This window comes from Stenella coeruleoalba (assembly GCF_951394435.1).
Source record: "Stenella coeruleoalba genome assembly, chromosome: 3".
Lineage (NCBI taxonomy): Eukaryota > Metazoa > Chordata > Mammalia > Artiodactyla > Delphinidae > Stenella > Stenella coeruleoalba.
The window spans coordinates 61,899,484-61,924,675 of NC_137148.1; the positions used below are offsets into that span (position 1 = coordinate 61,899,484).

At 43.2% G+C, this 25,192-nt stretch overlaps 1 protein-coding gene across 3 annotated transcripts in view; it reads right to left on the reverse strand.

Moving 5' to 3' along the window:
- The window catches only part of LHFPL2 (LHFPL tetraspan subfamily member 2), a 187,388-nt gene that overhangs the window by 74,407 nt on the left and 87,789 nt on the right, over positions 1-25,192 (reverse strand). For all 3 annotated transcript variants that reach the window (XM_079918345.1, XM_079918347.1, XM_079918346.1), the window contains one exon: positions 12,579-12,636. The gene's annotated coding sequence lies outside the window, so the exon portion shown is untranslated. The remainder of the gene's footprint in view (positions 1-12,578; positions 12,637-25,192) is intronic.

The following is a 25,192-nucleotide window of genomic DNA, read 5'->3' on the forward strand; positions in this document are numbered from 1 at the left end:
GGATCACTAACCAGCCACTTAGCGCAAAATGTAGGTTTCACTGCCAAAAGGCTGCATTGATGGGACTCCGAACCTCACACAAGTTCTATAAGCGCCATTCATCATCCCGCACCTAAGCTGTTTGTTTCTACGACAGCAGGATGTTTGATGGGAACGTGGACGTGAGCCAATAGAAATGGTGTGGCTGTAAGTGGTTAATACCTGTTGACAATGGTGCAGGGGAGATGGCACAGGCAGGGGCGAGGCTCTCAGGACTCTCACAGGCTGACTTCTGCCTGCCGGCACAATCTCACTCACACCAACCACTCCCCGCTGCCTGACCACGCTCTGCACTTTCAGGCCCCTTGCCTTTGCTCTCACTGGTCTCCGCCTGGACTGCCATTTTCCTCCTTTATCCCTGAGTGAAACCCAGTCATCTTTAAGGCCCAAGTCAAACGTCACAGCTCTGGGATGCCTCCCCAAACAGCAGATTTAATTGCTCCTTCCTCTGTCTCCAATATAATCAGTTTATCACAGTGGCAGCTACTTCTCTGCTTGTCTCATGGCTGCACTGGGGACTCCTTTAGGGCAGGAACACTCTCCTGTTGTTCCGCCATCATGAAACAGGTCTAAGTAATTAGATAGCTGATAGCATCAAGATCTTATCCCCTTGTCCCCGAGATGATACCAACAGAACAGACAACAGGATATTAGGATATATTTTCCATGTTAAGATGTATCATCAAGACTGTTGCATAACAGAAAGAATAGACAAACACGTAGCAGAGGATTCTTTTTAAGGTCCACTAGCAGCACTGGATTCCACCTTTTTTTCCTTCCCCAGGAATTTCCCCAAGTAATGAAGGTGGCCCTGTTCACACTTGGCTGGCCACAGATTTCCGCCAGATTTTTGTTTTCTTCCAGATCTGAGTGCATGGAAAAAATATCGTAATTTCCTTGTGGGCCTAGCTATAATTCTGTAGGCTGATTAGCACTGAAGAAACTGCGACCCTACAAGGAGCTGGGACGATCCAGCTGTTCCATCTGTTACTGTAATGGCTTATCAGCCTTTGTGACTGAGGCAGGATGTGTCCTTTTAGGAACAACGTCTAGACACCTCTCGGAGATTCCCTCTACATCTTCCCTTCCCCGTTTCAGGATCAATGGCCAATTCTCAGTATCTATTAAATGCACTCCGACATCTATCAGGCACTGATACGACTGAAGTACATTCTACTGACAGTCTCTGCATGTGCTTTGTTTCTGACCGCCTGAGGTGTCTCTCTCTCAAGTGACTTCGTCTGTCAATGTTAAGAATGTTAAAGCAGTGCACTCAGCAGGCACTGTTGGTGCCCCAGTCGTACTGCCCTCAGCCCCCTCTCCTGAACACGTGTACAGCAAGCACCCAGGACCTCCACCTGAGGGCTCTCTTTTTGGCCCCAGCAAGGAACAGACCTTAAGCGCTGGTCTGAGGAGCACCCATCAATGACGAATGTGAGTTGGAGGAGACATATCCCAGCTTGCTGGCCCCTCAGATGGGATGATTCTGAAGAATGTTTCCTAGAATTCACCAGGGATTGAGCTACCTGCTCCAGGGCATCCCTTTACTGGCTTTCTTCTCCTCCCTAATGCACATGCCTATTCCCCTAACAGTGCTTTCCAGGATAACCTCCCAGGGAGCCTACTTGTGCTTGAATCTTGGTCACAGGATCTGTACTGGGGGAACCCCATCTAAGAAAGGTACAACGATGAAGCAACTTGATACCGATAAGGGAAGGCAGAACCCTGGGACATCCCATATTCAGGTGTAGTCAGTATTCATAGTAAACAAAATATGTCATGGTATATTCGTGCTGAAGAACCTTTTCATGTCTTGGTCATAAGGAGCCTGAGAGCCTCAAGAAGCGAATGGAGCTGTCTTAAATCTCTGAGAATTAGTGCATTATATGTATTCTAAAGATTGGATTTCAGTGGCTGTTTCCAGCTTCCATGGTATTAAATTTCCTTTTATTCTTCCCAGCACCATATTTCCAATAAGCCCCGAAAAAAAATGTAACCCTGGGGAAGGATATTTTGCTATCTTAATAAAGTCTTTCAATCCTTAGGAAACAATTCACCATATTTTCATTCTCCAAAATGTTAATTTTACTCCATTAAAGAATCTTATGAAAATAATTGTATTTCTTGCCTGATTCCATGGGAGGTGAAGTTGAAAAACTAGCTAATAAAGGATAATTCCAACATTACAGAAAAACAACACATACGGAATATGGAAAGAATTAAGACCCAAAGGAAAAATGTCAAGTCCTCAAATCAAAAACACTTTAAATAGAGAGTAATGCCCAGGGCCTCTCACTTGACTAATATGTGTTAGAGGTTATTCAAGGTGCACTTTGCTTTAAGCCAAGCAAGTAGGTTAAGAATTCAGGTTTCTATAAAAGATAAATTAATGGATGAGGATTTACTTCACACATAGAATTAATACATATTCCATTACAATACCATGCTCTGAAAAACATCAATTTTCCTTTAGAGAAACCTGAGTTACTTATTTTTCAAGACTGTCTCTAATTGGGAAAGTGATAATCATTCATTCAGGGAGTAAAGCCTGAACTAGGGCAGGAGGAAGAGGGATGCGGATGAAGGATGTGAAGGAGGTAGAAACGACAGAGCTTCATATAACCCATGGAATGTTGCCAATGAGGGAAAAGCAGAGTCTCAAGATGCTACTCAGGTGTCGAGTAGCATGGAGGATGAAGGAGAGGTCTTTTTACCAGGAGATAGAATCCAGGCCACAGGGCCAGTCAGGGGAAGGGAACAGGTCCATTTGAGGGCACACTGCATTAGATGTGCCAGTGGGACACCAGGGGGAAACCCCCAACAGGCAGAAGGCTACATGGGTCTGCAGACTGGAGAAGAGGTTTGGTCTGGGGAGGTCTGGCCTGTGGGCAGCAACTGAAGGCATGGAGTACGGTAGAGAACTTGGAGAATGCAAGGAGATGCAGGAGAGATGGGGTCAAGGACTGCCTGGAAACTATCTTAAGGGGTAGGCAAGAAAAGTAATCCAAGCAGCCTGAGAAGAAACATGAGCAGAAAAGAAGCAGGTAAGGGGCTTCCCTGGTGGTGCAGTGGTTGAGAGTCCACCTGCTGATGCAGGGGATACGGGTTCGTGCCCTGGTCCGGGAAGATCCCACATGCCGCAGAGCGGCTGGGCCCGTGAGCCATGGCCGCTGAGCCTGCGCTCCGCAACGGGAGAGGCCACAACAGTGAGAGGCCCACATACCACAAAAAAAAAAAAAAAAAAAGAAGCAGGTAAGAATCACTTCAAGGGGGTCAATGAACACTTCATTATGAGCCAACACGCTGTGTTTTTATTATTCCTCTGTCAACAGGCATTATACCACGTCTGCCTGGACAGGGCAGGATGTAGGGTGATGATGGGGTACCCACAAGGTCTGGGTGAGGGAGGACGGGTGCTCACTGGGTAGACTTGACTTTCCAGATGCTGACTGTCACAACCAACAAGCCACATCACAACCTCCGGGTGTGTTCTCTTTGACACTTCCACGCCTGATTTCCCCTCAAATACAGGCCAATTTGGCACGCAATTAACTATCAGTGAGAAGACACCATGCTCAAAGTTATGCATTCCAACACATCCTTCTAGGAAAATGGAAAATCATCAATGTCACCATTATCATAAATGACAATTTGACCAGAAAAGGACATAAACAATCACAAAAGAGAGAAAACAAATGACTCTTCTATTTATGAAAAATATTCAACTTCATTAGTAATAAAAACAGTAAAATTTAAAATGAGGTGCCATTCTCACATCCCGAACTGGCAAAGATGAAAGACCTGATCATCTTCAGGGCACGACAACACAAGTGCTCTCATACTGCCAATGACAGCCCAACGTTCCTGGATAGACTTTTAAAACTGAATCAATATCTATAAAAGCATATTCAAAGTTTATATTTAATGGTTTTTTAAAAAATCAGAAAACAAATGTCAAAAATAAAATGTTAAAATGATTTAAATATATACCATAAGACAATATTCAACCACTGAAATTTTTTTTAAACAAGAAACTTTTTATGATACGGGGAAATGCTTATAATATTTTATTTATTTATTTATTTATTTTTTGCAGTACGCGGGCCTCTCACTGTTGTGGCCTCTCCCATTGCGGAGCACAGGCTCTGGACGTGCAGGCTCAGCGGCCATGGCTCACGGGCCCAGCCGCTCCGCGGCATGTGGGATCCTCCCGGACCAGGGCACGAACCCATGTCCCCTGCATCGGCAGGCGGACTCTCAACCACTGCGCCACCAGGGAAACCCAATGCTTATAATATTAAACAAAAAAGTAACTGAACATAAAGTCACATACAGAATAAGTGCTCAATTATGTGAAGAAAAGAATGTACAAAAAGAAAACCTTGTCATGAGATTGGCAGTGGTGACCCCTAAAGGAACTGATTATTTTTTCCCTTCCTGCTTATACTTTTTTGTACGAACATGGATTATTTTGATAATCGGGAGAAAAACACATACAAACATCTTCTGGCAATTCTAGTCCAGCCACAAGAGTAAGTACATAAGGACTACTGCTTGGCTTCAAGAGTATACAGTGCTCAAGGGCACAAGAAGGACTGAGGTGTGACCTTTGAGCAGGTAAAAAAAAAAAAAAAAAAAAAAAACCATCTTTAAGATGTGCAGATGACATAAATATACAAGCATAAAACATAGACTAAATAAAAATGTAATTCCTGAGTTTTTGCCCAAGTGACTTTCTCTGTAACTACCCTCGTACCAAAATGTCTGAGTTTCTAGAAGGGCAGACTTAAATATACTTGATGTGAGGTATAAATGGCCAATAAACTGGTTACTCTGACCTTGAACAATGAGTCCATGACAGCAGTTGACCACCACCCTAGTCTGAATGTGCCTTTCCAATCCATAGTCATTCCATGAACAGTAGGAGAAAAATAGATTGAACTTTAATTGAATCAGGAATGCAGTTTGAGAAAGAAGGAAGAAGAGAGAAATGAGGCAGTGAGGCAATAAGAGAGAACCCAGCTCCTACAGACCAGTCACACAAGATTTCTAAAGTGGATTTGCAGTCATATTTGTCTTCATTAGCTGTGAGTTAATGGCAGGAAGTGTCCATTTCCTAACACAACTTGGCTGTGTATATAGAATAATTTGGATCAAAGTCAGGTACATTTCCAAGTCCATCTGAGCTTGCCAATTAGCTTTAAGAGTTTTTCACAGGCTGTTCTAGGCTGGTAACATAAGGCACAGAGATTGGGGGCCAGTCCCACCTCTACAGGTTGCCTGGCACCCCAGCCCTATAATACCTGGTAAATGGCTGCCCCGTGGCTCAGGGGATGCTGGTGTCTGGAAGGAGAGGACCGCTGTATGACTAGTGGTCTCCCCACAGGGTGAGAGCACAAGAGGGAAAAGATTACGAACACTTTATTTTAGTTATTGAATTAATCCAAAAGGAAGTATAGATTAAATCAATATTTAATTCAGAAGCAGTCAGTTTCTGTTACAAAGCCATGATGACATTTCAAAGAGTAGAGAGGGTGTTTATGGGGGCAGGATCTTGGAACTTCAGAGCTATATTACGGCCTTCTTTGGTTGTAAGCATGGATTGCTGTGGTTTGACATGGCAGATGATTAAAAAAAAAAAAGAATACCAAATAAAAATGTATGCAGCTACTATTTACCTATATTAACAAGCTTCATGTAAAAGCATAAATATATTTTATGGTGATGAGGGAGACACCTCTACACTATCCCAGTGTCTATTCATTCACCTGAGGTCAGTTCACCCCCTTCCTTTCAAGGAACAATTTAAAGAGTGGACCATTAAAGCAGAAAAGCTTTCTACATGAGGATTATGGCATTTCTCCATGTATATGGGACGGACAAGAGAGGTACCAGCTGGAACCAAATCAACTTGCTGGAGGGTTTGCAAATAGCGTTTTTCATAGACTTAGGCATCTGATCACAACAAAACTATGTCTACGGACGTGAGATCCCGAAGGTCCTTGTGGACCAACTGCATCAGACGGAGAACCAGAATTCCCTGTGGAATAATCCGTCAAAGAACCAGAATTCATAGGAAGATGGCTACATCAGCATTGAGAAGAGTTCCTTTCCACGTAGGGGATCACGGATTCTTCTTTGTAACCCCAGGCTTCACCTCCTCTCCCCAAAGCAGATGAACTTCTACTTCTCAAAAGAACTGAGGCCACCACGTGGGAATTCTCTTAACATCTACTCCTTGTACTTTAATCTTACCCTATTGCAACCCTCCCTCCCTCTGCCACAGAGCTGCCCCAGCCCCTGCCCAGAGCAACCTCACAGGCACCTTTCCCCCTTCCCCCGGGACTGCACTTCATCAGTTAGCTGCAGCCCTGCCCATCCTCTCCTCCCCAGCCCTCGTCGTTTCTTGCCACTGACACCTTCCTACCTGGGCTCCTGGCCTCTGGTCAATCTGTCACTCGTGGTGCCTTCTTAATGTTCAACTTCAACTCTCTGCTTAAAAGAACCTTCTTTGCTTCCCAAATTATAAATGGGTTATATTCAGATGGTTACTAGATTTATCATGGTGATCAATTCATAATGTATTTAAAAGTCAATTCCCTATGTTGTTTACTTGAAACTAACATGATACTGTATGTCAACTTTTTTTCAGTTAAAAAAAAAGTAAAAGTTAAAAAAAACAAAGTGGGTGAATCTAATAATTTGATTCTCACCATTGGTATCTGAGAGTTCATGCTGTTCCACATTCTTGTCAGGATTTGCCATTATCAGACTTAAAAACCTTTTGCTTATCAAGTGGAGGTGAGGGTGTATCTTGTGGGGGGTTTGTAATCACATTACTCAAGAGGTTGAGCAACTTTTCATTTGACTGGTTCCTTGCGGTTCCTCTTTATGAAGTGCTTGTTCAAGTATTTCGCCACCCTTCTCCACTCCTGGATTTTTGCTTCAGTTGGTTGCCTATCCTCTGTATTGATTCACAGGCATTCTTTACATATTCTCCTTCGTGAATTTATAAGTGTTTTAAATATTTTATCTTTTCACTCTCTATATAGCCTTTTGATAAAGTTCATAATTTTAATGTAGCCAAAGTTATCAATTGTTTCCTATATGACATGCTCTTTGTTTCTTAAGAAATTATTTCCGACCTCATGTTAATAAAGATATTTTTAAATATCAAAAAAATAAACAAACAGGTCATACTCCCAAAAGTCCTTTATAAATTGGAAGTTATACTTAAGCCCACATTCACGCCTCCATTTGCCCAACATTTACTGAGCACGTAACACGTGTCAGGCACTGTGTTGGGCAGCCTATAATGTACCTGAAGTAGAGTTCTCTTCAGAGAATGTTACAGAACCAGCTCTATAATCTAAGCATCATTTATCCTCCATCCATTCAGCTGATATTCACTCAGCACCTACCATGCATCAGACACTGTATTGGGCACAGAGGGTATAATAAAAGACTCAGACCAGCCCTCAGGAGGTTTACAGTCTACCAAGGGAAGCCACTTTTCATAGAAAGGGAATGCCCCTGCTGGGAAGAATGCTCAGGACTCTCCTTCAGACAGGCACAGTGTCTACAGCCAGACTTCTGACCAGAAAAAAGGCAACCTATCAACATGCAAGTAACAGAAACAGAAAAAGAACTGCACTCAGTTTAAGTCTTTAATTCATTTAATTACTTTGATTGGCTTTTGCTAAATCTTGTAAACCACTGCCTACTTATATTTTATTTTATCATTTTCTATCCAGAGAATGTACATTTCATCCAATTTACCTTCAGTAAAAGGAGAAGGCTATAATATCCTCTCTTACTAAGTGCTTCTCCTCTACTATTAACTGCTTTCAAGCTGCTGGTGGAAATGAATTCTATACTCTAATACTGTAATTTAAAAACAGTGAATTTCAGATTCTTCATGAAATTTGATAATGGTTTCTATCTAATATATAAATATCAAATCCTGTTTAATTCCTAGATAAAGTTTACAGTACTGGAAAGTAAACTCTCTCATTCACTTGCTCAGTATGGAAAAGTATGAGGACGGCAAGGTATTCGCCATGTTTCTTACAGAAAGGGGTGCGGGTGTCACAGATAAAGTACTTACAATGGAAGAATTTTGACAAGGAAAGTGACTGGTGTTTGTTGGCACCAATTACACAGGAACACAATCAGAGAAGTTAGGAAACCTCACTACCATCACTTTGTGACACAGCCAGGACTCAAACCCAGACCAAAATGATTCTGAACCTAACACTCTTCCCCCCACCACTTAAAATACACTTAAGTGTCACCCAGGGCATAAATGTGAAACAGAATACCGATGACTTTCATTGTATTATCTTCTCACGTTTCATACACACACCAGTTACAACTAAACATCAAGCCAGCAATTATTCCCTTAGGAATGTATCTCTGTATTTCTGGTACTACAGTAAGAAGGGAGTGCTACTTGCTATAGGTGATTAAAAGTCATTTTCTCCTGGACGACAGTTCCTAAACCGATCTCCTGGGCATGGCAAAATGTGACCCGGGGAACAAGGTATCTGCATCAAATTTCAGAGCCAACAATCATCAAGGAAGCAGAATATTTAGCTGAAAAACAGTGTGTGGGTTCATATCCTGGTGGATGGTGGTGAGTGCCTCCCTTCGTACATTTCGTAAGAAGGCTGAGGGGAAAGACTACAGCCAAGACGTCTAAATGGAGCCTCAGGCTGTACCACGTGAGGTTCAGGTAACACATCTGCTACGAGCTTTTTCTTTCCAATTTTAAGCATTTAAAAAAAATTCCTCTAAACTTGTTAATTGGTAAACTGAAACAGAAAACTTAAAAGAAGAAAAAAACCACTTTCATAATCTGCAGTCTATTGGAAAAACTTGTACTTCACTGAATAAATTAGAAATTATCCGATTCTTTCAAGGATCGTCTAGAGCAGCACCGTCCAATAGAATTTTGTGAACCATGTACATTATTTTAAAATTTTAGGAGCAACATTAAAAAAGCAAAAAGAAATTAATTGTAATAATGTATTTAACGTAAAATATCCAAAATATCATTTCCACACAGAATCAATATAAAAAGTATTAAAATATTGACATAATTTTTTCTCACAGGAACACTTCAAAATCTGTTGTGTATTTTGCACTTACAGCACATCTCAACTCAGGCTCTAAATTTTCATCAGAAATACTTGATCTGATTTAAACTTTAAAAAATTTACAGTTGAAAAGTAGATGCCCAAGTTGTCCCACACATATGTAAAAGTTTTCCAATAACTGAATTAACTATTAGTTCTAAATTTTAAATGAACTAAAATTAAATAAAATTAAAAATTCAGTGCCTCTGTCATACTAGCCATATTTCAAATACTCAATGGCCATATGTGGCCACCATATTGGACAATGCAGGTCTAGAGCTTTCACTTTGCAAATCTCGTCAATTCTGGTAAGAATTCTTCCAGATGGGGAAAGATCTGTTTACTCATGAAGAAAATCCAGGAAGACTAACTCCCAATGCTCTGCCCTTCTGAATGACTGAGTCCCACATGGCAGCATATGATCACTCTTAAGTTTATTCAGGACAAAGATGACCTTCCCTGGTCTAAACTATCATAACATGATAGAAAAGGCAGCACAGTAAGCCGAGGTTCAAACTGGAGAGATTTTAAAACCACAGATATTCTTTTGAGTCAGATTCTCTGTCTCCCTTCTAAAAGTATTCTGGCAAATTTACTGGCATATTTCTTGAGATTCACCAGGTACTAGTTCCATATGCCCCACTCTACACACAGTACATCATTTAATCTCACAGCAATCCTGTGAGATAGGGTGAGAGCCAGAGAGGGTGTTAATAATTTGTTCAAGGTCATACACCTAATTATAAGGTGCAGAGCTAGGATTCAAGCCCAGAAAGTCAGATTAAAAAGAAAAAAAAGGGCTTCCCTGGTGGCGCAGTGGTTGAGAGTCTGCCTGCCGATGCAAGGGACACGGGTTCGTGCCCCGGTCCGGGAGGATCTCACGTGCTGCGGAGCGGCTGGGCCCGTGAGCCATGGCTGCTGAGCCTGCGCGTCCGGAGCCTGTGCTCCGCAGCGGGAGAGGCCACAGCGGTGAGAGGCCCGCGTACCACAAAAAAAAAAAAAAAAAAGAAGAAGAAAGAAAAAAAAGCCTGCCATAGAAGCCCTCTGATTCTAACCACACACCCTAAGTTCCTACTTTTCAAAGGCTCCTCACAATTCTCACGGAGTAGGTGGGGCAGGACAGAGCAGGAATCGCCTTGTACTTTACCAGGGAGACACAGGAGCTACCCAGCAGAGCAGTCACTCCACCTCGTGTCCAATGCCTTTTCTAAGATGCCTGGGGTCAAGAGCCAGGCAGGGCGTACCTGTCGTCTACTATGTACCACGCATGCTGCCATCATGCCTTGTTCACTCTTCCAAACCACTCTGGAAGGAAGTAGTATCCACATATAAAGAGATGAGAGTTCCATCAGGTAAGGAAGGCTGCCTTTAGTCACACAGCCAGCTTGCACCACAGCTGGAATTCCAACCCAGGTCTGCGTCCGGCCGAGGTGGAGCCTCGGCCTAGGGCCTCCTGATGATAAGACTCTCCCCAAACTGCAGTGACTCTCTCTGCTCAAGAGAAACCTTCTACCAAGTTGATATAACATGAGCGACCATGTACAGCAGAAGGTAGGATCAGATTTCTTCATAATTTAGATGCTGTTAATCAGAGTGGCTCTTCTTATGTCTTCTGATTTGGTAAAGTTTTATTGTATTTACCTGGGATGAATTCACAATTCAAAAAACAAAAACCAAAAGCGATACAGAGCAGGTTGGTTTTATCTGGTTAAATCTTCAGAGACAGGGATTTCAAGGGCAAACACGACTTAGCTGCTGAAGGCACTGGCAGATGGAATTGGCTTTTCCCCAGAGCTGGATTAAACAGGCCAGCCTGGAACTGATCCAGGGTGACAACTCACAAAGGGGGACTAAATCATCATTGGAATACACTGGAAACATGGAGCCCCTTAACTCGGGGGTGCACTCGACTCATTACATAACAGGCAAAATGGCAATCAGACCTGTTTTCACTCAAGCAGACAGTGCCTCTGAGTGGAAAGAAACACCCCTCACCAGCACAAGCCTGTCTCGGTTGAGAATATTCCCCTCCTAGAACTGTATGAGCAAAAGCAGGCCTCACCAGCAGCCCCAATTATCACCTGGCTGGCAGGTCTCTGGAATTCTGGATCTGAACAGCGCACGGCAGATTGTTATTATTAGCCAAATTTTAAACAGGTTTATGAACACCTGGCTCAGAAAATCAAAAGTAATAAATCCTTTATTTTCAATGTTCAGGGAAAGGTATGTATTTTTTATTAATACTCTTTATTAACAGACAATCGGTTTCTCCCACCCCCACTATATAAGCATGGAGCAGATATTTAAAGATGATCAGTTGGATAAAGTGCCAACAGGATACCCACCTGTCTTAGGTCAGCCTCGGCTTTCCCATGAGCAGGAACTTTGCTCAAATAATTTCATAACTCGTAAGTGCTTACAGTTCCCATTTAAAAAAACAAGCCAAGCTTCCTCACCTAACCCAACCAGCAGTTGTTAGGACAATTTAAAAACATTTGAAAAATCAATAGTTCAATTCACGACATAAGAGCAATTTTTCCTTCCCCAGAATCCGTAAACAAGATCACCTTTCCACAAAGGAGGTGGTATCTGTGAAAATACTCTTCAAATCCCCTGCACGTGGCAGACCCTCCTGGACGGGGTGTCGGTCAGTCCCAAGTACACACCATGCACTGGTTCCCTTGGCCTGAGCCCCACCCTCAAGTTCGTGACAAGAGCAAGGCCCCTACGGGACCAGGTTGGACAGGCCTCTCCCTCTTGAGAAGCAGAGCTGGATCAAAGTCTTTGGGGACAGTTACTTAACTTTCCACTTTGATTTCCTTGAATGCACACTGTAGGAGGTTACTCAGCCCCTATTTCTGTTACTAATATTCCCCAAAGTGACCTTTATAAATTCAAATCTATAGAGTTAATCATAAATCACCTATTAGTCAACTGTTTTCCATTTTTATTTAGGCAATTCCTCTACCCGTGCTGTCATCAGAAACTAAAATTGGGCCATCTCTACTTCCCCTTTCAGAGAGAAATGATAACAAAGGGTGAATGATCCCCAGAGAAGCTCAAAAGGAAAGACAACTTAAAGCCAGCTGTACCCATTATAAAGAGGTCTTAAACTTGTTTGTAAATGGTGACAGAACAAACCATGTCAGAACTGAAGGTATGGAATTTACAGCATTAAACTTAGTATCATTAGTGAAACTTTACAGGGTCCTTTACAACATTTGTGTACGTTCATCAAAGTGGTATTTCTAGCCAAAAACAAAAACAAAAAAACTAGTGTTTATCATTCAGGGCCCCAAAGTTTGGAACACTGCATCTCTTTCAAGAAGTAAGTTGCCACCCACCTCGAAAGGGTTTCCAGAGAATCACTGGTAGTAAGGGTATCTGATTTCATTGACTCACCTATTATATCTGCAGGAATGCTGGGAAGTCTCAATGAACAACTTCAGAAAAATGCCACCTGGAGAAACAAATTGAACAAAACATTACTTTTTTTTTTTCTTTTAAACACACAAGGAAGGCTTACCATACAATTTTATGTCTCATTAAAATATGTGGTGTTTCGGGCTTCCCTGGTGGCGCAGTGGTTGAGAGTCCGCCTGCCGATGCCAGGGACACGGGTTCGTGCCCCGGTCAGGGAGGATCCCACATGCCGCGGAGCGGCTGGGCCCGTGAGCCATGGCCGCTCAGGCTGCGCGTCCGGAGCCTGTGTTCCATAGCGGGAGAGGCTGCAACAGTGAGAGGCCCGTGTACCGCAAGAAAAAAAAAAAAAAGAAAGAAAAATATGTGATGTTTCAAATATTGGCCCCCAGGTTGCATGTAAGTTCAGCTTGCATTAAAATGTAGCCACCCCTTCCCGGGAACACTGATGTACTAACCCAAAGTCCAAACCACTGATGAACCAGAAAAAAATAAGAGAGAGCAGGGAGGAAGGTGCAGCCCGTGAACACGCACCTTACGACATGCTTTCCTTTCCCCTCACAAGGGGATCAACTTGAAAACACAACCTGTGACCTTGAGGGCACTTTATGAACAAACATAAAAAGCTCAAATAATCCAAAAATGAATTATGGAATGAAATATAAAATTGTGAATGAGGAATCCATCCTGGCAGCACTTTATATCCTTTTTCAGTTATTCTGTTAACTTTTTTTAAAGCTAAATTCATAAGGATGTCAAAAATTGGAGAAATGGGGAAATGGTCATTAAAACCCTCACATAGTAAACAGAGGAATCGAGAAGAAGAATTTCTTTAGTTTAGTTTAGTTTCTAGTGTCTAGTTAGTTTATTCCAAAATCAAGTATTCCTTTTGGTGTTCTCAAAGTCTTTAGATAACCTTTTAAAATTATAAGGCTATTTAATACGGTCACAAAATAGACCAAAATGTCTTTCAGCACTACTTTGAAATATTAAACATAAATGGAACAAATTTCTTATATAAAATATCACAGTTGCCATTTGTTGGGAATTTATTGTGCACCTAGGACTGTGTGGCATCAGATTATAACCTTTCCAGAAAGAGACTATGTCCATTAACATATGAGGAAGCAGATTTTTTTTTTTTTTTTTTTTTTTTTTGCGGTATTCGGGCCTCTCACTGTTGTGGTCTCTCCCGTTGTGGAGCACAGGCTCCAGACGCGCAGGCTCAGTAGCCATGGCTCACGGGCCCAGCCACTCCGTGGCATGTGGGATCTTCCTAGACCGGGGCACGAACCCGTGTCCCCTGCATCGGCAGGCGGACTCTCAACCACTGCGCCACCAGGGAAGCCCAGGAAGCAGATTTTTAAAGAAGCAGAGAAACTTCCCCAGTATCACACAGATCCAGGGTTTCCAAATCATGCTCTTTTCACTCTGCCATGTGGCCCCTTGAAAGCACTCCTTTCACTCTATGTAGTCTATTCATCACCTCCCCAAATAGAAATCTGACATTCCTTAAAGTAAAAGTCTGGAAAGGAAACTGACTAGCAGATAAAATTAAATTGTGCTTTCTGCATGTTTAAAAACGTTGAGCCTAATCATGCCATTTAGGATTGTAACATAATACAGTACGTGAGTAAACTTACATCCAGATAACTAGGTTAACATGTGCAGCATCAGTATAAATCCAGACTGGACCTGAGGTTTAAAAGCCAATACTGGACTCAAAGGCTCCTCTATCTAAAGAAATCATTTTAGTTCAGTTACAAACTCGAAGATACTGGACAATGCTCATTGGGTTTCAGTTAAGAAAAAATACATACATAAAAGAATTCTGAACTCCTAAGGTCCTTTGTTATATAATAGCTTGGGGGAGTTATGATTTTTTTTTAAAGGTTCTTTGTAAGTTAATTACTAGTTAAATTCCAAGAATTTCCCACAGTTTAATTTTACCCTTTCAGGAAACATCATGGGAAGTCATGATCAGTATTTTTATCTGGAAACAGCTTCTGTGAAATAAGCCACTAGGATTATTATGAATTGGTCTGTTATAAATGAAGTTCTTGATCAATGTTTCATTACCTCTAAAAGCTAAATGGGTCACAAAAATACTTGAATTAGCACACCTCCAAATCAAAGATAACATTTAAAAAAAATCTCTTTTGTTACATACAAGGCAAGCAAAAGTTCTAGACAGTTAAGGCAGATATCGAGACCCTAACAACAGAGAAGGCAGGGTTGAATCCTGACTCCCCCCTAAAGTTCTTCAAACTCATACTGCCAAAAAAAAGCACCTCCTAGAATACATAAATTTGGTCTAAGGTCCAAAGAAGTATGTTATCTGGGAGTAAGTTTTCAGTATCATGATAAAGCTTTTCTGACAGCCAAGTCCCATCTTGTGAAACCACCAAAGTGATCAGAAAGATGAACCATGCCAATTCTGTTATTGGATATGGTTGGTAAATAGGGTGTTACAGTTTTTAATTTTTTAATGCTATTTCAAAAAAATCCAGTAGACTAAAAATATGTCAAATCTCACAGTCCTCAAAAGTTCATAAAAAATAGTTAATGTATTAGGCATTAACTGTCAGGCACTGTTCTATGTACTTCATGGAAATTAACTCATTTATTTCTCACAAAAACCCTGAAGTAGGTACTAAATATACCCATTTATTTTATTATTTTGTAATTAATTTTTATTGGAGTACAGTTGCTTTACAGTGTTGTTAAAGATTTTTTTTTTTTTTGATGTGGACCATTTTTAAAGTCTTTATTGTATTTGTTACAATACTGTTTCTGTTCTATGTTTTGGTTTTTTGGCTGACAGGCATGTGGGATCTTAGATCTTGGCTCCCAGACCAGGTATCAAACCCACACCCCCTGCGCTGGAAGTGCAGCACTCACAAAGGCATTAGCATGCTGCCATATCACCATTTTCCCATTTCTCTATGTGAAAATATGTTTTTCATTTACAGGTTGTTAAACACATGGCAGCTTATAAAAATTAGAAATATCTGTGTTTCTTGGGCTTCCCTGGTGGCGCAGTGGTTGAGGGTCTGCCTGCCGATGCAGGGGACGTGGGTTCGTGCCCCGGTCTGGGAAGATCCCACATGCCGCGGAGCGGCTGGGCCCGTGAGCCATGGATGCTGAGCCTGCGCGTCCGGAGCCTGTGCTCCGCAACGGGAGAGGCCACAACAGTGAGAGGCCCGCGTACCACAAAAAAAAAAAAAAAGAAATATCCGTGTTTCTTATTTATCATCTTTTGTCTTCATTTTTGTAGATTTTTTAAAATTCATTTTTATTGGAGTATAGTCCACTTACAATGTTGTGTTAGTTTCTGCTGTACAGCAAAGTGAATCAGTTATACATATACATATCCACTTTTTTTCAGATTCCTTTCCCACATAGGTCATTACGGAGTATTGACTTCCCTGTGCTATACAGTAGATTCTTTTCTTTTTTTTTTAAAGATTTTTTTGATGTGGACCATTTTTTAAGTTTTTATTGAATTTGTTACAATATTGCTTCTGTTTTATGTTTTGTTTTTCTGGCAGGGAGGCACGTGGGATCTTAGCTCCCCGACCAGGGATCAAACCCGCACCACCTACTTGGAAGGTGAAGTCTTAAACCACTGGAAGTCCCCAGTAGATTCCTATTAGTTATCTATTTTATATATAATAGTGTGTATATGTCAATCACAAACTCCCAATTTATCCCTCCCTCCCTTCCCCTCTTGGTAAAACAAACCATAAGTTTGTTTTCTACATCTTTGACTCTATTTCTATTTTGTAAATATGTTCATTTGTACATTAGTAGTCTGCTGAGCCCAATAAACACAGGTACTATTTCTTCTAGCAAGGATTCTTAAAAAAATTCAAACCACCACATTTTTGCATATTAAGGAGTTAAAAAGTTTTTGCTTCCCATTCATCCCCATTTGGTTCCCTGCCCTTTGGTTCCACTTCCGGAGATCAGGAGGAGAAACAATAGCTGCCTTTAGTGCCGGAGCACAGCACCCACGTGACAGGCCCCAGCTCTTATTTATTGAATTGAATTGCCAAAAACAGGAAGCTGAGTTTAAGACCCCTTTCTCAGTTATAAATTTCTATAACTTGACATGCACTGATTTGAACTGTTTCTTGTTACTCTGTAAAACTAGAACCAAGAAGTGTAAGTTATCTTGAAGTTAGGAGGCTAGATTTCAGCTTAACTGAAGAAAGAATGTCATCATAAACAGCTGTCCCACAGAGGTCCAGGCTGCCTCTGGGTGGGTGAAGAGGCAGCTGCTTGTGATCACAGAGGCCCGTAGAAGGGGAAAGTCTCAATAGCCGTCCTGTAACAGAAAGAGGCATTTCATGAACCCTGGGGTAGTTCACAAAGCCCATATTTGGTAAGGATGGGGGGGTCCCATGGCAGAGCACTGTGTAAGTTACATGACACTTTGAAATTCATTTTCTCATTTGATCAACACTAGGAGTGGAAGGTAGCTGGAGTGGGGGTGGGAACAGACATCATTTATTATTCCCATTTTACAGACTAGGAATTTGAACAACTTAAATTGAATCACACAGTAAATGCTATAATCTGGGCTCCAACCCAGGACTTCTAACTCCCAAGTCCAGGGTGTTTCCAACTAGGCAATATTGCAACAACCAAGACCATACTTATTCATCAAGGACAGGGGCAATGATGGGTCCCAAAGATGTGAAGCATGGAAGCGAATACCAAAGGAGATGAGCTGAAAGCAAAATATGGTAAGAGCCCTACTACTGTCACAAACCACCCCTTCTACCTCACTAAGAAGTACTCTATATATTTTGGTAGAGACACTTCTCTCACTTACATGTGTCCACTAAAGGAATAATTGTCCAAATCCTACTTTACTGCTATGTTGATACAATAAATGCTTGAGGCAGTTGGTTCACATTTTAAGGGGAGTTAGTGGCAGCATAATATACACAAAGAGCAGTGTCCCGGGACTTCCCTGGTGGCGCAGTGGTTAAGAATCTGCCTGCCAATGCTGGGGACATGGGTTCGATCCCTGGTCCGGGAAGATCCCACGTGCCATGGAGCAACTAAGCCCATGCGCCACAACTGCTGAAGCCTGCACCCCTAGAGCCTGTGCTCCGCAAGAAGAGAGAAGTCACTGCAATGAGAAGCCCGTGCACCGCAATGAAGGGTAGCCCCCACTCACCACAACTAGAGAAAGCCTGCACGTAGCAAAGAAGACCCAATGCAGCCAAAAAAAGAAAGAAAGAAAAAAGAGCAGTGTCTCATTTCTGCATGTAAAGTATAAATTGTCACTCAAAGCCTATGCTGGGAGTTAAAAAAAAAAAAAAAAAGTCAATGGAATGCACTGACTATTCTAACAATAGGTCCGGGATAACCTTGGGTCTGACAACAGGAGTTTAACAGAAATGGGTCAGCCACTGAAGGACTGCTGAACCTTACAAGATTTTCCAGGAAAGACGTAAGAGCGTCAAATTTCACGAACCTGTCTACCAAGTAGAGGGTGGCAGATTGCCAAAGGCTGGACTGTGATAACTCATGTGAAATCCTGGGAACTTGAACCTCTACAATGCCTGCCCTGCCACTCAGCCACACAGGGAATGACTGAAGTTCAAGTTTCCAAAGACCTCATAGACTACAAGCCGAATGTTCATCACAGAGACTTCCTTTCACTCGTAAGGAAGGAGAAATGACTCAATTCAAAACTCCCCACATCAACATGAATCTGTTAAAGGGGAAGTTTTTAAGTATCTGCGTACCACAGAATAGCCTACTTGGATCTTATCTCCTGCATTTGGACAGCGCAAGGCACAGGGCAGATGTTTCATGAATGTTTATCATGTAAACGAATGGGTGATCACATTAGGAAAATTTGCCACAGATAGAAAAGGCACAATATGGGAAAGAGAGAAATACTGGGTTGATAGGAATGAGAAAATCATCAAGCCAAGATGACAGCAGGAATTCCAGAATGAGGAGAAAACACCAGAGGTGAAGGGTGACTCAGCAGGCATGGAAAGAGCACGGGGTGGTGGTTATGCTGTCCTCGCAGGAGAGTCCTCAAGTCGGTGCATAATGTCTTCTGTCCTGGAGTATCCTTAGAATACAGGTGATGGAGGAGGCTAATGGAGCGAGTGTGCACAATTAAAGAGCTTTTTAGGGACTTCCTGGTGGCGCAGTGGTTAAGAATCCGCCTGTCAATGCAGGGAACCTGGGTTAGAGCCCTGGTCCGGGGAAGATCCCACATGCCACGGAGCAACTAAGCCCATGCACCACAACTACTGAGACTGCGCTCTCGACCCCGTGAGCCACAACTACTGAGCCTACTTGCCACAACTACTGAGCCCGTACACCACAACTACTGAGCCTGCATGCCTAGAGCCTGTGCTCTGCAACAAGAGAAGCCACCGCAGTGAGAAGCCCATGCACTGCCACGAAGAGTAGCCCCCGCTCACTGCAACTAGAGAGAAAGCCCACGTGCTACTACGAAGACCCAACGCAGCCCAAAAAATTTTTTTAAATAAATAAGCAAACAAACAAATAAATAAATAAAAAATAAAGAGCTCTTTAAGTAATTCTGAGAAACCTTCCTCCGGATGACAACTACTCTTTTTTTTTTTTTGCGGTACGCAGGCCTCTCACTGTCGTGGTCTCTCCCGTTGCGGAGCACAGGCTCCGGACGCGCAGGCCCAGCGGCCATGGTTCACGGGCCCAGCCACTCCGCGGCATGTGGGATCTTCCCAGACCGGGGCACGAACCCATGTCCCCTGCATCGGCAGGCGGACTCTCAACTGCTGCGCCACCAGGGAAGCCCAACAACTACTCTTAATATTCTTGCTTGTTTTTTAAACTTGAGTATAGATATGTGATCATTTTGCAAGAGAGAAACAGTTGTGAATGTCATCAGGCACTGGCAATGGGTAAACCTCATCCAATACTCCCAACAACCACTTGTTCAAGAACAGGTCATTTGAGATTTGACAGATCCAGGTTGTCACAGGAGGGCAGGTGAGCACAGCACAGCCGGGGCACATGCCAGGCAAACAGGCGGCCCCGTGAGGAACTTGGACTGTAAGTGCTGACAAGCCCTTTCTGTTTGACATTTCTTAGCAGTCTGCATTCCAAATCTGGGAATAAACTTTAAGTAATAACAGACCAGTGTTTCTGAAAAACAGATGCCAAGATTAAAACTCGAAATAAAGAACGTCTACTCATTAAAAAGATTTCCAAACCAATTACCAAAGGGTAATTCAGACTCACACAGGCCAAGGCATATATACAGCAACTAGAGACCCTGCTCCCGGGCTGGCCGTCAATGATAAACCCCTTGAAGTCCAGGGATCAGCCTGTCTGACCTATGGAATGCTTCCTGAAGACCCTCACATGGCATCGCCTTCACAGAGGTGAAGCTCATTGAGGGGCAGGGCTGTTACACCATCAGGACAGGCCAACTCACCATTGTGGAAATGCCTTTCCTTTAAAGGATTTGCAATTTCCTGAAAACACAGGCAAGAAATCAGAGAAAGGGAGAGTCGGCCTCTAAGCAAGGTAGCTCTAGTGGTAAAATGGATAGCTTGCTTTAGGAAGCCCAGCTTCCCCAGTTTAAATATTTACCCTTTTCGTTATCTTACATATACATAAAAGCATTTATCTGTCCATTATTTTATCTACTCCCAGTCAAAAAATATCTGCCGGGGAGACCAAAACGAACAAGGCATTCCTTGCTACTTTCCAGGAAAGTACTCCCTCTCGTGTGTTGTTAGCAATTCTCTGCCGGGATGCCCCTGCGCTGCGCCCCCAAGACCCCTACCGCGGGAAGGGCTGCGGCCTTTGCTTACACCACAACGCCTGTGGGTCACTGCTGGTACGTGTACCTTAAGCTTCAGTCTTCATAATCAAAGGCTTTGAGCTTTGCTAAACCTTTGACATGAGTGAGCAGGTAACAGGATTTTGGTGGCACAGAGACAATGAAGAGGATCTTCACTTACACCAGAGAGAGCCCAGAAGGCCAGTGTCACCGGGGCACGCGTGAGGACACCCTCCGAATGAAGGCCGGAGGAATAAAATCACTTCAAACGCTCCTCACTTTCAGGAAAAAAAAAATTTCAAGAAATGTGTAAAAATCTGCATCACCACAAAACCAAGGGTACGTGAACCTTTAATAAAATATTCTTAGCTGGCACTAAATCTCACATAGTAATGTACAGTATAATTTATCAATAAAAATAAATCCTAATACTCCTCGGCGGTGGAGTCCTGTAATGAGGCCTGTACTACAACCACCACCCCACAAGGAAAAGGGGAGCACAGCTGCTGCACTCTAAGGAAGGAGAGAAGGAGGTGGGTACTGAAATTTCCTGACATCTCCTGGGACAGCTCTGCTTAACTAAGCAGAGGAATGTGCACACCACAAAGGAATACAATGACTTAGTATTAAAGAATAAAAATTATTATACATGGGGCTTCCCTGGTGGCGCAGTGGTTAAGAATCCGCCTGCCAATGCAGGGGGCATGGGTTCGATCCCTGGTCCGGGAAGATCCCACGTGCCGCGGAGCAACTAAGCCCGTGAGCCACAACTACGGAGCCTGCGCTCTAAAGCCCATGAGCCACAACTACTGAGCCTGCGCTCTAAAGCCCATGAGCCACAACTACTGAGCCTGAATGCCACAACTACTGAAGCCTGTGCACCTAGAGCCTATGCTCTGCAACAAGAGAAGCCACTGCAATGAGAAGCCCACACACCGCAACGAAGAGTAGCCCCCGCTCGCCGCAACTAGAGAAAGCCCATGTGCAGCAACGAAGACCCGACACAGCCAAAAATAAATAAATTTTTTTTTAAAAAGCTATTATACACGACAGAAATCTTATTGCAGAATCACTGCATTTATAAAGCCTTCCACGTAAAACTTAAAGTGGGAGGTGGAGGAAACCTGTTCTGATAAATTAGAGAAAATGAAGGCAAACACACTAAAACCAAAATAATGCCAAAGCTGCACGTGGAAGATGCCAGAGCTTTTCTGCACAGTCCCCGCTGCTCATTCGTCCCATTCCCAATGAGCACCCAGACCAAGGGTGACCTCAGAGCCCACACCCCTCATTTAGGAGAGCCACAGCCTGTCCTTCCTGCCCACCCCCGCACCAAGACAGCCTCACCCTGGGTCAGAAGCAAAGGCCGAGCCCCGTCCTCTCTCCCTCAAGCTTTCAGGCATCACAACCAGGTCCCTTCCCCGTGGCACCACACAGTGGAGTTCTTTCTCAAAACTCCAGCCAAGATGGCAGAGACTTCTGCAACAGCTCTCAGAACAGGAACCTTGCCGAAGTGGTCTTTAAAATCAGAAAAGGACGCAGGATAAGGGGGATGTGGGGGAAGGAACGCTCTCAAGGGGGCACCTGGGAAGGGGAGAAAAGGGGAAAACCCAAGATTCTTTCTCCCATTTTTTTTCTTCCCCAAGGACAGCATTCAAGGTCAGATTAATGAATGCATCCTCTTAGAACACACCTGACCTTAGCTCACCTGTCCTGGGTTTGTTGACCACTCCCCATGACAAGTCATGGGGCTATGCGCCTCTCTTTCGTGGCCCGCTTTGACCCCAAATCTGATGCTGTGTCCTCCAAATCTGCCCGTTTGCCTCTATATCTTCCCCAATTCCATACGTGGAACTCTGTTCAAGACCAACTCAAGTGTCATCTTCCGCGAAGCCTTCTCTAAACTCGCTCTTGCCTTTGACCTCTTCCCAGCCCTCTCTTCTCTGAGCCCATGCAGACTTCTGAGCACGGCTCTGTCACTCCCAGCACACTGCGTAAGAATTATTTGCTTGGTTGACTCCCAGGTCCAAGTACATCCATCCATCTGCTAGCTAACATTTACGAACTGTGGCTCCGGCAACATCACAAAATGGCCATGACTAAGTCCCTGACTAGGAACAGAGACCTTCTCCAGATCACAGATATTCATACGGCTTATCCTCTCACTTCATTCAAGTCCCTGTACGAATGTCACCTCCTTCCCTCACCGCCCGAGCTGAAGAGCACAGCATACATCCTCAGTCTCCAGCACTGTCTGCCATTCTCACCCAGCTTTATTTCTCCAAGCTCTCACCACTGCCTGACAGCCATCCATACAAATGGATGAATGGGCAGTTATAGACATATCTAGATATATAGGTACAGATACAGATTTTTTTCAGAGTCACTTGTCTGTCCACTCGAGTGTAAGCTCCATTAAGGCAAGGCCTTGAGTGTGCTTGAGTCTGTGCTGTGTGGACCCCTAATATCTGGACTAGCACCTGAGACAGACTGAGTTCTTAGTATCAGTTGATGAATACATGTATGGGTAGATGATAACATCTTGGCCAAGAAACCCAGGGGGAAAAGGAGATCAGGTGAGGGTAGCCTCTATTTGCTCACTGAGGCATTTTTTTTTTTTTAACAGATCTTTATTGGAGTATATTTGCTTCACAATACCTTGTTAGTTTCTGTTGCACAACAAAGCGAATCAGCCATATGCATACACATGTCCCCATATCCCCTCCCTCGAGCCTCCCTCCCATCCTCCCTATCCCACCCCTCTAGGTCATCGCAAAGCACCGAGCTGATCTCCCTGTGCTATGCTGCTGCTTCCCACCAGCCAACTATTTTACATTTGGTAGTGTGTATATGTCGACACTAGTCTCACTTCGCCCCAGCTTTGCCCTCCCACCCCATGTCATCAAGTCCATTCTCTTTGTCTACCTCTTTCTCCCTGCCCTGCAACTAGGTTCATCAGTACCATTTTTTTTTATTCCATATATATGTTAGCATATGGTATTTGTTTTTCTCTTTCTGACTTACTTCACTCTGTATCAGACTCTAGGTCCATCTACCTCACTACAAATAACTCAATTTCGTTTCTTTTTATGGCTGATTAATATTCCATTGTATATATGTGCCACATCTTCTTTACCCATTCATCGGTCAATGGACATTTAGGTTGGTTCCATGTCCTGGCTGTTGTAAATAGTGCTGCAATGAACACTGTGGTGCATGTCTCTTTTCAATTATGGTTTTCTCAGGGTATATGCCCAGTAGTGGGATTGTTGGGTTATATGGTAGTTCTATTTTTAATGTTTTAAGGAAGTTCCATACTGTTTTCCATAGTGGGTGTATCAATTTACATTCCCACAAACAGTGTAAGAGGGTCCCCTTTTACCACACCCATTCCAGCATTTACTGTTTCTAGATTTTTTGATAATGGCTATTCTGACTGGCGTGAGGTGATACCTCACTGTAGTTTTAATTTGCATTTCTCTAATAATTAGTGATGTTGAGCATCTTTTCATGTGCCTCTTGGCCATCTGTATGTCTTCCTTGGTGAAATGTCTATTTAGGTATCCTGCCCATTTTTCAACTGGACTGTCTGTTTTTTATTATATTGAGCTCCATGAGCTGTCTGTATATTTTGGAGATTAATCCTTTGTCTGTTGTTTCATTTGCAAATATTTTCTCCCATTCTAAGGGTTGTCTTTCCATCTTGTTCATGGTTTCTTTTGTTGTGCAAAAGCTTTTAAGTTTAATTAAGTCCCATTTGTTCATTTTTGTTTTTATTTCTGTTACTCTAGGATGTGGGTCAAAAAAGATCTTGCTGTGGTTTATGTCAAAGAGTGTTTTTCCTATGTTTTCCTCTAAGAATTTTACAGTGTCTGGTCTTACATTTACATCTTTAATCCACTGGAGTTTATTTTTGTGTATGGTCTTAGGTAGTGTTCTAATTTAATTCTTCTATATGTAGCTGTCCAGTTTTCCCAGCACCACTTACTGAAGAGGCTGTCATTGCTCCATTGTATGTTCTTGCCTCCTCTGTCATAAATTAGGTGCCCAGATGTGCACAGGCTTTTCTCTGGGCATTCTATCCTTTACCATTGATCTATAGTTTTGTTTTTGTGCCAGTACCATACTGTCTTGATTACTGTAGCTTTGTGGTATAGTTTGAAGTTGGGGAGCTTGATTCCTCCAACTCAGTTTTTCTTTCTCAAGATTGCTTTGGGCTGGGAGCTTCAAGATGGCGGAAGAGTAAGATGCAGAGATCACCTTCCTCTCCACAAATACATCAGAAATACATCTACATGTGGAACAGCTCCTACAGAACACCTACTGAATGCTGGCAGAAGACCTCAGACCTCCCAAAAGGCAAGAAGCTCCCCATGTACCTGGTTAGGGCAAAAGAAAAAAGAAAAAACAGAGACAAAAGAATAGGGATGGGACCTGCACCAGTGGGAGGGAGCTGTGAAGGAGGAAAGGCTTCCAAACACTAGGAAGCCCCTTCGCAGGGGGAGACTGCAGGTGGCGGTGGGGGGGGGGGGGAGCTTCGGAACCACAGAGGAGAGTGCAGCAACAGGGGTGCGGAGGGCAAAGTAGAGAGATTCCCACACAGAGGATCAGTACTGACCAGCACCCACCAGCCAGAGAGGCTTGTCTGGTAACCTGCTAGGATGGGCGGGGGTTGGGAGCTGAGGCTCGGACTTTGGTCGGATCCAAGGGAGAGGACTGGGGTTGGCTGCGTGAACACAGCCTGAAGGGGGCTAGTGCACCACAGCAAGCCGGGAGGGAGTCC